Raw genomic sequence first — 14,316 nt, 5'->3', positions numbered from 1 at the left:
ACCTTCAATATTTCGGGCACCCAGAAACCTCTAGTTAGTGCGGCGCCGCTGGCCACATGAGAGCTCTATTGCTTTGTCCTAAGGAGCTGTACAGGCTCCTTGCATTGCCATATAGGCTCCACTTAATGGTTCCCTGCTGTCTACATAAGCCTATACTGTGAGCAGTAATGGTTGTACAGATAGTCCCCGACTTGCGAACATTCGAGTTACGAATTTCGCTAGATACGAACTATCTGTACAGCACAGTATGATGTAATGCTATGGCATTACATCATACTGTGCAGGGACCGGACAAGCTTCTATCAAGCCTGATAGAAGCCTGTCCGGTCACATCGCGGTTGCTGGGCAGCCGGGGGCCTTCTGAAAGGCCCCAGGGCTGTCCATGCAGAGCGCCTAGCAAGCCATGCGCTTGATAGGCACTCTGCATAGGCAGCCCTGGGGCCTTTCAGGAGTCCCCGGCTGCCTAGCAACCACACAGCGTCCCACGATCTCATCATGGGACGCTGTACGGGCCCCCTGAACCTCGGGTGCAGGCTGTTTCTTACAGCGGGCACCCGGCGGCAGCAGTTCTGACGAGCTGCGCCGCTCGTCAGAACTGTTAACACTTTAAATACCGCTGTCAGAGCGGTATTTAAAGTGTTAACAGTTCTGACAAGCGGCGTGGCACGTCGGAACTGCTGCCGCCGGGTGCCCGCTGTAAGAACAGCCTGCTCCCGACGTTGTATGGAGCGGGATCCACCCGCGATCCCCTCCATACTACCATTTGTTCGACTTGCGAACAAAACGGACTTGCGAACGGGCTCCCGGAACGGAACCTGTTCGCAAGTCGGGGAGCACCTGTACTTCAGCACCAGGAAAATTAAAAGCAAGCCTTCTTTATAACACACACTTAGTATGTGTTAGCTCATAGTGTGGGCTGTACTTTTTGCACCTGGAGACATGTTCATTTGTGTGCGGCAAACAAAGATGCACCGATTGAAATGGCTAATTAGTCTTAACAAGTTCCAGATGCGCTTTTTTCAGCGGAATTCCGCAGTCTTTTACTCATCTTCTTACCTATTGCGCACATGTTGACTTTCATTGGACCTTTGATGTGCAAGTACACAGAAAAAGAGCGCATGTTCTATTTCTTAGGAAGGGAGGGTGGGGAGGAACGACCGAAATGCGGGTGCAGAATACGGAAATGTAAATGTACCCATTTAAATCAATGGGTTCTAGTCTCTGTGTATTCTGTGGGCAAATACACCCATGTAAAGCCGGCCCACTGTGGGCTGCTGATCGCCATGCACTATCTTGGCATATATGCGCATGCCATATGTGCCAAAATAGAACATGCTGTGACTTTTATTGCAGACGTATTTTGCGTGTGAGCGGCAACTTTGGAGTTTATGGCAGATCGGTACAGCATATTGACTAAAAAGCCAACACAGATTAACAAGCAAGCGATTTTTGAGATGTGCATATCATAATAATAATAATAATAATCTTTATTTGTATAGCGCCAACTTATTCCGCAGCGCTTATCATGTCTTTAACCACATACTAATAAGGTTTATTTTTTCTTCTTTGGCGCTGGAGTACGACCTGTCTTGGATTACCCATTAGCTGTCGCAGTTTCTTCTTTGTGCATCGGTGCGCTGATTCATGGCTCCCTTGTGGTCTTATTTACATGAGGTTTTACTGTTAAAATCACTATAGTTCTTTTTCCTTTGGGTACTTTTACACGTAGCGATAATTGTTTGCCCGAGCGAATGGACAAATGATGTTCAGGTTTGCTTGTTCGCTCAGGTGGTCTATTTAAATACAAAGATAAATAGTTTTTTTTTTGCACAGGATCATTCAGTTTGCTGCACCAGTGAATGAGAAGACTGAACCGAATGATCAGCAAACGAGCCAACGATCATTCTCATGCTTGCATTGTTCAATCGTTGGCCGTGTTTACACTGAGCCATTAACGTTCAGTGATTTTTTTTTTTTACAAAAAAATTACAGTATAGTTTTTTTTAAAAATCCCTGCTTTTGCGACGCTGTCGCTAGACGATGACGCTGGTACGCTGCTACTTTTCCGCAATTTCATTGCAGAAGAGCCACGGATCAAACTGCTTCCATTGACTTGAATGGAAAGTGTCTGCGTGGGATGCAAGCAAAAATGGAACACGTTGCAGATTTTCCTTACACGCGCAGAAATTGCAATTGATTTCCATTCTTGTGCAGTAAGAAGCACTTTTCCATAGCATGTTATGAACGATATTTGCTGCGGACACAGATTCTGCAATGCAAATCCATTCGTGCACAGTCGGCCTTAGTGTAACATGACTGATAACAACAATAGATTATATTAAACTGCACAGCAAATACAGATTAGAGAGAGGGTTAGCGCCAAAGTGCAATATACATAGATCTGAATTCAAACTCGTAATCCAGGGATTTATTCCTTTCCCACTGCTTTATGGGTTATAATCGGCTCCATTTAGAGGGGTATTCCAGAAAGTGGTCTTTTTTTCAGTTTTCACCCATTGACTGGATACATGAAAACTGATAGATCGTGGAGGTCCATTGGGGGCCAGTTTTCCACACTCCTGGTCACTATTTTATCACTGCACATGCGCAGCTCCGCTCCATTTATTTCAGTGGGGTTGACAGAAATAACCAAAGTATACAGCAGGGAAGTGGGGCAATAGGGACTCTTGTCGGACCCTCACAAATCTATCAATTTTCACCAATCCAGGGGATGGCAGAAGTCTTCAGTGTGCAAATTGGGGTAGATTTACCTCCTGTTGCACACATTCTTTTAGTGATTTGGTGATATGCTTTGGGTCATTGTCATGGTGAAATTCCTCTTCATCTTCAGCTTTTTAGCAGAGGCCTGAAGGGTTTGTGGCAAAATGGACAGATATTTGGAACTGCTCATAATTCCTTCCACCTTGACTAAAGCCCCAGTTCCAACAGCAGAACAACAGCCCCAACGCATAATGCTGCGTCCACCATCTTCACTGCAGGTATGGGGGTCTCTTGGTGATGCGCACTCTTGGCTTTGCACCAAACATCTTGACCAAACACAAGACCATAACACATTCACCTACACACTTTTGGCAGACATGGATATAATCACATACACAGTGTTGATCCATAGGATGACCTAGAGTCGGTAACAGCTGAATGGTTAATCATCATGTATGTATATATATATATATATAGTATATAATTAAAGCTCATGATATTCTGTGACCTTACAACTATACTGCAATCAGGTTAGTGCAGCGAGCTGAGCACTTTTTTTGAGAGTGAAAATTTTTCAGGTGACAAACATGAGTCAGGGGTTTCTAGTGGCTTATACTTTGTAAGTAAAAGTAATGATTACATATAGATTACCTTTTAATTACATGTAAATAATTACATGTGTAAGTCTTCAGTGTGCAGATTGGGGTAGATTTAGCTCCTGTTGCACACAGCCGTTGTATCCATAGCCATGGAACAGACATCCTGCATACTAAAGGTTTCCTTTTTTGCGTATGTTCGGTCAGTATTTGTTGGCACACCCTTTACCTCTGTATTGGAAAGTGTAGTTATCTATATTTTCCAATACAAGGGCATCACGTATAAAAGATATGCCAATTTTTTCTTTTACAATGACTGGCATACAGTTGTATTATTGTCTATCTCGGCAGATTCTCTCTCCATATAGACAGGCTGCACACATCAATCTTGGTAAGACCAGTCTTATTTACACAAACAATACCAGTTATGACTCCGTACATGATATCTTGCTGCAGGGATGTGATCCCATTCTGGCAGTTCAGGGCATTTGTTCCTGTTTAAAGGCTTTTAGCAACTCTCAAGAAATCTGATCCCATCCTTGTAGCTAAAACTACAGATTGTGCATATAGTTGGAAAGGTATATTAACAGGTGGCAGAAACTGCTCTTTACCTGCAAAATTGTATGGTAATTAATTAATAGGCTCTAATTGCTCTATGATTTTAGTTATATTTGAAAATCACAGCCACATGAATGTTCAACCATCCAGGTTCCATGCGGTCTTATCCTAATACAAACCGCAGGAGCCGTTACCAGTTAACTTTGTGCTCCTTCAGTCCTATGTGTATGCGCAGTAAACAACCATAGAGTTGCCTACATGGGCTACTGGAGGATGCAATTCCCTTTGGTGTCTGGAGGAGATGGGTGCAGAATCACCAACTGATAACGTAAGTTACTGCAAATGTGAATGATTGAACAATTCTTGTTTGAACGAGCCAACGATGTATCTGCTGTATAAACATTCTGCACCAGCGAACAAGCGTACTCTGAGTAGGGAAGGGTATCGTTTCTCCTTAGGGAGAGCATCTAGGAGGTGGGTGAGGAGACTTATAAGGCAGTATTCCTACAAGTCAATGTCAGAATTTCTAAACAAACCTTATAACAATGACTGGGAATTGTGAGCTAAAGCCAGAATAACTATGCATAGACAGCTGTTTCGGGGGTTTTGCCCCCTCATCAGTGTTAAGTAGGTTTCTGGCTTGGCTAGTAAGAGGCCTATAGACATAGGTCAGGAATGGTATAATTTCTCCTTTGGGAGAGCACCTAGAAGGTGTGAGGAGACTTGTAAGGCCATTCATGCTCCTCTAGGAAATATGCAAATGGAGAGATTGAACAATACCTCTGCACAGTCGCCTATTGGAATGCAACATTCCTGTGACTCAATGTCAAAATGTTTAAACAAGCCTCTGACATTTTTTGCGTCACATCTGTCTCCTGAGATCTGTGGTTTTACAGGTGCTCTGAAGTTCGCCTGCTCAGGTGGTGGGGATTGTGCTGGGTGGACGTGTGTGTATCTCCAGTCTGCCAATCACTCTAGGTCAGTACACATAAAGCTGTCTTCTCAGGTGTGGGTGTGTTCAGCTTTCTCTGTTCTTATTTCTCTTGCTGTGTTATGTGTGCAGGTTCCATATATGGTGGCAGCAAGAAAGATTTGTGTCTTGTGGTTTTGTTTGGTTATGTCACTGGACTCCTGATTAGTGTAGGCACTAGCAGTATTGCTGAGAGCCATGACGTGGCCCACTAGCTTCCGTATTTTGGCCAAAATGTCCGCAAATACCAGGCATTTATACCATTAACATCTGCTACTAGTGTTTGCATATTTGCTGCTCTATGGTGTGATTATGGCTCTGTGGGTCTTCTTACTCTGTCCAGTTGTCGCTGTTGGTGGTGGCATATGTATTTCTCCTACCATGGGTGTGACGGTTTTATGGGGCTACAAGGGCCCAGACCTTTGTAGAAGATAGTGCGAGGTGTTTATTGGTGGTTGTTTCACCTGGTGTTCCCTATCCTTGGTAATGTTCGTGTGGGCCCGGTGCTCACTAGCCTACACAAAAGTAACAGTTTGCCTCTTGAAACAATAAATCGTTTGGTGTAAATGGACCCTAAGCAATAGAAATGCTATGTGCAGTCAATTTTTAGTTTGTAAACAGAATGTAGACATTAGTGTGCTTACCTGTTATGCTTTGAGGATCTACAGCTTCATATTTGGCATAAAATCCTTTATCGTTGTTTTCACCATTAGTGATAAATGTCACAAAAATTCTGTTCCCAACTGAAACTAGTGGCTTGGGAAGAGTACGCCCACAGTATGTACCTGAAAAAGTCAATATAGTAGTGCAGATTTATCAACAATTGCAGTTCTGGTGTTTAGTACAAAATTCATTTTAGAGACCTTAGCAATATTTTAAATTTATCGGTAAGGCGATATACTCGAGAGAGCATCAACTTTTTCGAGTACCTGCTGGCTCGTCCCTGAAGATTCGGAGGGGGCCGTGGGGTTGAGCGGGGGGTTTGCAGAGGGGATCGGGAGGGAGAGAGAGAGGGATCTCTCTCACTCTCCTCCCCGCTGCGCCACGCCGCCCCCGACCCCCGCGGCCCCCCCAAATCTTCAGGGACAAGCCAGCAGGTACTCGAAAAAGGCGATGCTCTCTCTCGAGTATATCGCCTTACCGAATATGCTCGCTCATCTCTATTTAAATTCATAAATATGTAATACAACTATGGCCGTGGCTCTTTTCACACTACAATTTTATCTCTGACACTGGTTCTGTCTTGGTTTTTCCTATTCTATGCAGAAAACTACCAGGACGGAAACCTGGTTGGAACTATAGGGTTTATTATGTGAGGCACATACCTCTTTGGCCTGTGTTTTACATTGTTTTCAGCCTTGTCAAACTTTTTATCTGGATAGAAAAGCGCTGTCCTCAGCCTATACATGGCTGCAGCTAATAAAGTCTACTGGATTCACATCTACACTGCTCAGTACTTCTCTCTGAAATGTTTTCCTTGATGTTGCTACTTATGAGGCTGTGCTATAGAGAATAAGATATCCTGTTTTGCTATGTGTGTCATGTATAGCACAAAGCCATCTAAGCAGCTAGTTTCGACCTACCAACTCAGGACAGACTGAACATTAGTCAAACAGTACAGCCTGCAGAGGGGAAAACTGATGATAAACGCTGGATACAAGTCATATAATGGTCAGAAATAGTGTAATTCTTCATGTACACACAAGGCGGCCTATTTTAAGAAATAATCTACAACGTTAGAGATGCTTTAAAGATGAATCCTTAAAACTCAATATGTAATGTACAACTTATAAAACAGATTTTTTTTTAAATAGAACTAAATCACTCTACTTACCCAAGACCCCAACATTATCTTCTATAGTGACATGATCTTCACTACATAATATACTGGTTTCTGTATAGAATTCCTCAAACCAGAAATGGACAACCTGCAAAAAGGTGTTAGAAAAATAAGTTCACTCATTTAATTTCAGTAATCACATTGCTTAGATTCGGTGCCTAAAAAAAAGATGATGATCAAATTCTGACTACATCATGGCTGTCTTTTATCTCCATGACTTCCTATATTCTTTGCTAGAGCTGAAATAAAGATTATAGTCAGGCCTAATGCCTCCGGGTGGGTCGGATTCCATGGGCGGGAGCCAGCCGTAGAATTCCATTCTGCCCATGGCAAGAGGACATTACTTACCAGTCCAGGTCCTCTGCTTGGAGTGTGGATCTTCCGTCTTCTCCTCTGTGGATGGGCGCGCCGGCATGTGGGCGGGCAAGCCGGCTGGTGTGTTACCGCACATGCACAGTGCAGATTTTTCTTTCAAATCTCCTGCTTTCCAGCGAGATCCGCGCAACATCTGCAGTGACAGCTGTGGGTGTGTTGTGGATCGGACAGCTTACATTGACTTCACTGGAAGCTGTCCCTGAGGGATCCGCAGTAAAATGGAGCATGCTGCGTTTTTGTTTTCTGGACCAAAAGGTCTGCAAAACGAATCCGCATGCTTTAATTATGCGGGCAACTATGTCTCCCTATGAGCGGCTTGATTTGCGGATATCCCGCACGGGTGTCCTGTGCGGGGTCTGCAAATCAAACCCGCACGTGGAAATGAGGCTTCAGGCTATGGTCCCGTTAAGTTTGATTGGAGACAGCTCCTCATTTCTCTTTACTTTGATCTGATTGTTGTGTAACCGAAATTACGAAAAGTAAAGGACTTACTAAACTAGATGTGCCAAAATTCTTTTGCAAATTGGGCCAAAAAATGTGCTCTGACTGTAAATTTATTATGAATTTTAGATACTTTTGGGCCATAATTTGACAACTGTGAGAGCTGTCTATAAAATGTTGATTGGTTGTTGAAAAGCAACACATTTATTGATCAATTAATGGCACAATATGTATGGCAACCGTGAGTTGGTTTAACATGTTAAGTGGGTTGCGCTGGTTATATCAAGTCACATGTGTGAAATTTAGTGCAACTTGCTCCATTGCTACCATCTCAGAAAAAGATGCATCCTCTGGTAGTATTGAATCTTCCTCACTATGTGATCACGTTGATAGGTCTAAACCTTGCTTAGAAAGACTAATAAGTAGATGTAAAGGCTATGCACACCTTTGTACTTTTTAAAGCCCTTCACAGTTTAGACATAAATTAAAATCAATTCCTTTTAAAAAGGAATTGATTTTAATTTATGTCTAAACTGTGAAGGGCTTTGACAAAGAAATTAGACTTTTTGCTGCCTCTGTGACTATACCTATGTACTTTTTAAAATTAATGTGTTCTGGGAAATTAAGGCTTTTTGCAATTGGTTTTAATTAAAAATTTGTTTGATTTCTATGCTTGTATTGTTTTTCAAGGCACTGCTGACTGGAGGACTGAAATCTTAGCAAATTCTGTCAATCTGAGTAAACTTGGTCTGACTCCTCCCCTAGCCTGCTCACCTGTTGTGAATTTGCATTCATTGCCTTTCCACTGAGCTATCACAGAGGGCTGTATGACAGCACTCGAGATGAGCGAACATGCTCATTTAGAGCATTTACTTGTTTTTTTTCGAGTAACTGCCTGATCGGGCAAAAAGTTTGGGGGGGGGAGCGGGTGGTTGCGGGGGGGGGGGGGGGAGTGGGGAGGGAAGAGAGAGAGATCCCCCCTGTTCTCCCCTGCTACCCCCTGCTCCACCCGGCCCCCCTCGAGTCTTTTTGCCGGAGTAGGCTGTTACTCGAAAACAGCGATGCTCGATCGAGTAATTGTCCTAAACGAGCATGTTCGCTCATCTCTAGACAGCACCAGAGATGGTGGAGGAGATCAGGAGGACATAGGGCAGAGAAAGCTATTATTAAAAGGGGTGGAACAGAACCAGCAGCTTCTAGAAGAGAGGATAGAGAGAGCTGTGTAATACTCAGTGGATTTGATTATGCTACACAGCCTCTAGAAGAGAAGAGGTTAGGAGGTTGCTGAGCTTATGCATGTTTATGAGAGAGACCAGCTGATCAATGCTGGGAAAGCCCTCAAACAAAAACTTCCATGTAGGAGAGCCTGCAAACCAAGTATGAGACTTTCTAAATGCATGGGAAGAAAAACTCAATGCAATAAGGCCGCCTGCACACGGGCAGAAATCCCGCGGCGGTATTTCCCGCGGTATTTCCGCCGCTGAAAGTCTGCATAGGAGTGCATTACAATACGCACTCCTATGCAGACGGCCGCGGCAAATAAACCGCGGCATGTCCTATTTTTGTGCGGGGCTCGCACTCACCCGGCCGCCGGCTACGGTCTGCGCATGCGCCGGCTGCGCGGCAGCCGGCACATGAAAGAGCCGGGGCCGCCAGGCGCGGGTGAGTATGCGCTCGTCACTGCAGGCTCTCGGGTCGGGTCCCGCGGTGAGAATTCTCGCCGCCGGATCCGACCCGCTCGTCTGCAGGCGGCCTTAAACAGATAAATGCATCATTTTTTTTCTACAGGGACTTAGTAAGATATGTGTGTTTCCATAGTCTTTATACTCATAAGGTAAAAGTCTCAGGACATCACATATAGCTATATGTCACAAATATTGGTCAATATATAACAGGATGATATAAAACATCTAATGCACTAGGTTAGACCAAGGACCACTTACTTTGTTATCTGGAACTGTGATCTCCCAAGCACATGTTTTGCTGTTCTCATAGTTTGATGGATAATTTAGACTAGAAAAACTTCCTGAAGATCCCGAGAGGTAATGGATGGAACTGCAGCCTGCTGAAATTTTGCAGAAAATATTAATAGTTACAGCTTATGCTCAGCGTTGCTGAATATGTTGGCGGTATATGAATAATAGGAATAAAAATATGTTTTGAAACAGTCTATTTTCCTGTCATTTGGATATCCTAGGATAGACTTGCCTTGTTATAGTGGTGTTGCAGCTATATCTGATGGGAATAATAACTATAATTTTATGATATTTATTATATTGACTACCTGATAATCTTGGGCCAACTTTCACAGTTCAGAGTACTCATTAGTTATTAAGTTTGTCCCTCTATTTTTATCATTACAGTACAAGGAGTACCTGGGGCCAAGTAAGGTATATTCAGGTCCTTTTAAGATAAGAAAAGACTTGAAATGTTTGGAGGACAAATGTAATGTTTCAAAGGTTTGTTTCAAGATATTATCTATTAACCTTTGAAATTATGGACACATTTCCGTAGAAGAAAATGTTGGAACTTGGGCTCATGACAACTACATGTATTACTTTTTAAATTTTATTTACATTATAGTAAATCCAAGGTGAGTCAGAGATCAGGAACCACTCAAATGTCATTGCAACATTTAGGCTGTTTTCTCACGGGCGAGAAAATGATGCGATATTTGTGCCTTGTGAGAAGCACAAATCTCTCACGAATATGAATCCTGTCATACACACGAATAAATCGTGGCATGTCCTATCTTTGAGTGTGACCATTGCATCGCATTGCCCATTGTTATCAATGGGGCCAGTGGCAGCATCGCACCGTGTGTTAATGAATGAGATGTGAGGTTTCCAGATTGAAAACATTGGGAGAAACTCTGTGTTCCTCTGCTGCGGCTGTCAGATCCTATCTTTTCTCGCTCGTGATACAATTAATGGGCGAGAATCCTGATAGTGAAAATGAAACCACTGAAATCCAGTGGTTTTGTTTAGTCCCTTTGTGCCGCCATGATTATCACAGCCGCATAAGAGGGTAAAACTACGCTCATTTGAATTTGCCCTATCAGTCATTAAATAGAGCGACGTCTATAATATAAAGGCTCAAACAGACCAGCGCATACGCTATTATGATTTTTTTTTACCATTCAAACTTCGTGCTATTGCTCGCAATTTTAAAAGTAAGCGGGAAGATAAGTTCTTTATAGACTTTATAGATCACCCCTCTCCATGTGCTTCTGTTTTGTATGGCTTCTTTCAGTTCGATCATTTGCATGTTGGTGTCAACTTTAATACTATCAAGCCAGCATGTTCTTTGGCCGCAAGATCTTCTTTTGCGGCTGACCACTCCAAACACTATCCATGTTTCTAATGAATTAGCTCGCATTATGTAGCCAAAGTACAAGAATCTCTATTTCATAATTTTGCCCTTTAATGAAAACTTTGGTTTGATGCGGTCTAGGACTGTTTTGTTCATGATTTTGGTGGTCCAAGGAGTTTCCTCCAACACCAAAGTTCGAAGGCCTCAGTCTTCCTCTGGTTCATTTCCCTCAGTGTCCAACTTTCGCAGCTGATTGGGAAGATGATTGCGTTAACTAGCCGGCATTTTGTTGCCATGCTTACATCTTTGTTTTTCTAGATCTTATCCATATTTAACATTGCGCTGTGACCTAGAACTATTCATTGTTTTATTTCGGGTCCTGATTCTCCATTGCGGTCAATTTTCGATCCACCGAAGGTAAATACAATAGATACAGTTTACATTTTTAGGTGTCATGAGCTCTTTAAAAATGGTGCCAATATATGATACATTTTTTGGATCCTTTTACTCCAGCTGACACATCGGTAAAGCCGCCTATAATGTTTAACATGTAGCTTCTCATTTGTCATTGCTCAGCAGAGACCTTCTATCTAGCAAGATATTAAATTCCACTTTATTAGTGTTTTTTTCTAATCTGTACAAGTCTGGAGTGTGAAATACATGTAAAAGAAGAATATATTGTTAGAAAATTCTGATTTACACTTGTAATATACAAAGTCAGTGACTTAACCTTTTCTGCCCAAACTGGTGAATAGTGGGGGGAGGAGAGGGGGTTGAGTATAGAGTTGACCCCTATTTCTTGGTGGCTGCCTCCTGCACAGAGTCTTTAATTTCCATCAGTCATTCCTAATGAAGTCACTATTGGTGCTGCCCTATACTTAATTATTCTCACCTGCCTTACATTTTATCTAGGTCATTGGTAAAGGAGAAATCATTTTAATGCAATATGACTACAAGAGCACTATTTTAGATGCTGGAGGCTCAATTCATGTGTTACCTGCTTCTTCTGCACCATAAAATGTGCAGTCAAGTGAATAGTGGTCTCTGCAGTGAAACAGAACAAAATAGAAAAAACAGAAAAAGGTCGTAGAATGGAGTGGAAAATTGGATTAATTAAAATTTGAAATGTAAAGTAAATGTCAAGTTCAGAGATACTTTGCAGCTCATACTCAACTGGCAGCTACTTCCATTTCCCTAAAAACATAATCTGTATTTCTAGGATGTTGTCTACGTTTTTATGGGATTGGGATATTTAGGGGAGCAGATTCCATACTGATATTATATTACGGATTAATAGTTTATCTTTAAAATACCATCATGTGATATTCTGTTGATATTCTCACTGCATGATAAAGGGTTTAAAAGATAGCCAAATCCATACATGAAGGCAACACAAAAGAGAGCTCTATCAGGGCCTAAACAGACGAGTGTGATACTCTGCGATTTTGCACGCCGCAAAATCCCACATGAGCTCTTGCCCCCTCTCCGCCCCTCTGCGCTATTTGCAATGGCGAGAGGCGGGACGGGCTAATTAACGGAACTTAGCCCCGCCCCTGCCCCGCCTCTTCCCATTGCAAATAGTGCAGAGGGGCGGAGAGGAGGCAGAGAGGGGGCGGGAGCTCAGTTCCTGCTCCTGGCTCTTCCATCCTCCCCCCCTGCAGATGAGGACGACGTATATCGGCTCGGCGTGAAAACCGAGGCGATATACGTTCGTGTGAATGCAGCCTTACCTAGTTATATGTTGGTAATATTTGAGCACTGTTTGGTAGTATGTGTTCTATATAGGCATGGTGTGGCACTGCTACGTAGGCAATGTACAATACATTGTATCACAGTGGCAGCATTATATAGGCTTGTTATTTAGACAATCTTATGAAAATGGGATTTGACCAATATATGGCACTATTATATGGACACTTAACAGTATCAGACTTACAGTTAGACATTATATGGTATGGATATCTGTCCATGTCTAGACTATGGCACTTTTTTACCTGTAAAATGCCAGCAGCTATGCGGAAAATGAATGGACTCCATCATAGTCAATGGGGTTTGTTCGCTGCTGTTCAGTTCCATCATAAGACAGACCTGTTCGGCCAGGAGATTCCCCTTTCCTGCTGCCTGAAAAGAGCAGGAAAACGGAACTCCTGCCACAGATGTGAAAGCAGCCAAGTTAACTAAAGTTGACTAAAACGATTTTTTTTGCATACTCTCTGTTTGATTTAAAAAGAACTGGAAGAGCATCATAATATAAACCAATGAGAGAGTGAGTGCACTAAATGCCCAAAAAGGCTATTAAAGAGAAAAGAGGGCAGGAGACATAACCAAGACACACTAAAATATCACCAAAATAATAGCATATATAATTCAATTAAAACACTGCTACATTTAAAAACATGCATTGCAAACACAATACCATACAGTGGGCCAGCCATACAAAAAACAAAGGTCCAAACCCCATGCCATACAATGAGGGATATGCAGTGAGTGCAACAATGAGCCCTATTATCTGTATGACCACAGGACAATATATGCATGAGCTCAAATAATTCACACCAATATCGACATGGTAGAAAAAATATATCAAATTACATAAAGAAAAAGTCTAGAAAAGTAATAAATGTGCAAACAAATAACTAATGTAGCCTCTCGATTTCCCTTAAACCGATTTTCAAGACTTACCTTCACTTTTTTGAGGATTTACAAAATGAAGCACTATTAATGCAACACAGGCCCCAGTCATCAACAAAAAAATGATAATTAAGAATATCTCAAGGGTTGTTAATTTTCTCGACTTCATCCTTCCTACGCTTGAAGCCCACCGTGTATGGACTCACTTCCCAGTGATGTCTGATGGAAGTGTGGATTTGGTGAACAATCATCAGTATAATATACTTGACTCTATCATTTTATCTATATTGCTGTGGACTCTGACCACGTTTCTGTGAAAATTCTGCATTGCAAAGAATTACAGTTTTCTATCCATAAAAAATTGCACTCAGGCTTGTTACTTTAATTATATATTTATTTTAATGGTGTGTGTGTGTGTGTGTGTGTGTGGGGGGGGGTTACCTGTTCCCTTTACTATTCCCTGTTTTCTCATCAATCTGCACGGAATACCTTATAATTACAAAGCAAAATCAGGTTTGTAGAAATTTATGCAAATGTATTAAAAATCTTAAACAGAAATATTACATTAAGGTATATATTTACACCCTTTACTCTGTACTTTTTGAGCCATTATGCTATCTCCTTGAACATGATGCTTACAGATTGGCATGGCTGTTATTTTCTCCAATTCTCCACTGCAAATCTTCTTGCTCTCTGTCAGGCCAGATTAAAGCTGCTCAGAGTATGAAACACTTCAGTCACAATGTGGTTTCCTTCCTCGCTTAGTTGTGACAAATTTTTTACCATTGTTTTGAGAAACTTTGTGTCCAAAAAAGCTAAGACAAGAAAGCTTGAAATGCACATAGCAACCTGTGGCAAATTTCTGACCACTC

General features: G+C 42.1%; 1 pseudogene; it reads right to left on the bottom strand.

The window, feature by feature from the left end:
- LOC136573558 (cubilin-like) overlaps positions 1 to 13,613 on the bottom strand; it is a 57,560-nt pseudogene extending 43,947 nt beyond the window's left edge.
- Between the last annotated feature and the right edge of the window lie 703 nt (positions 13,614 to 14,316).

This window comes from Eleutherodactylus coqui, chromosome 7 (assembly GCF_035609145.1).
Source record: "Eleutherodactylus coqui strain aEleCoq1 chromosome 7, aEleCoq1.hap1, whole genome shotgun sequence".
Taxonomy (NCBI): Eukaryota; Metazoa; Chordata; class Amphibia; order Anura; family Eleutherodactylidae; genus Eleutherodactylus; species Eleutherodactylus coqui.
The sequence above is the reverse complement of the archived record's forward strand: the minus strand, read 5'-3'. Positions and strand labels throughout refer to the sequence as shown.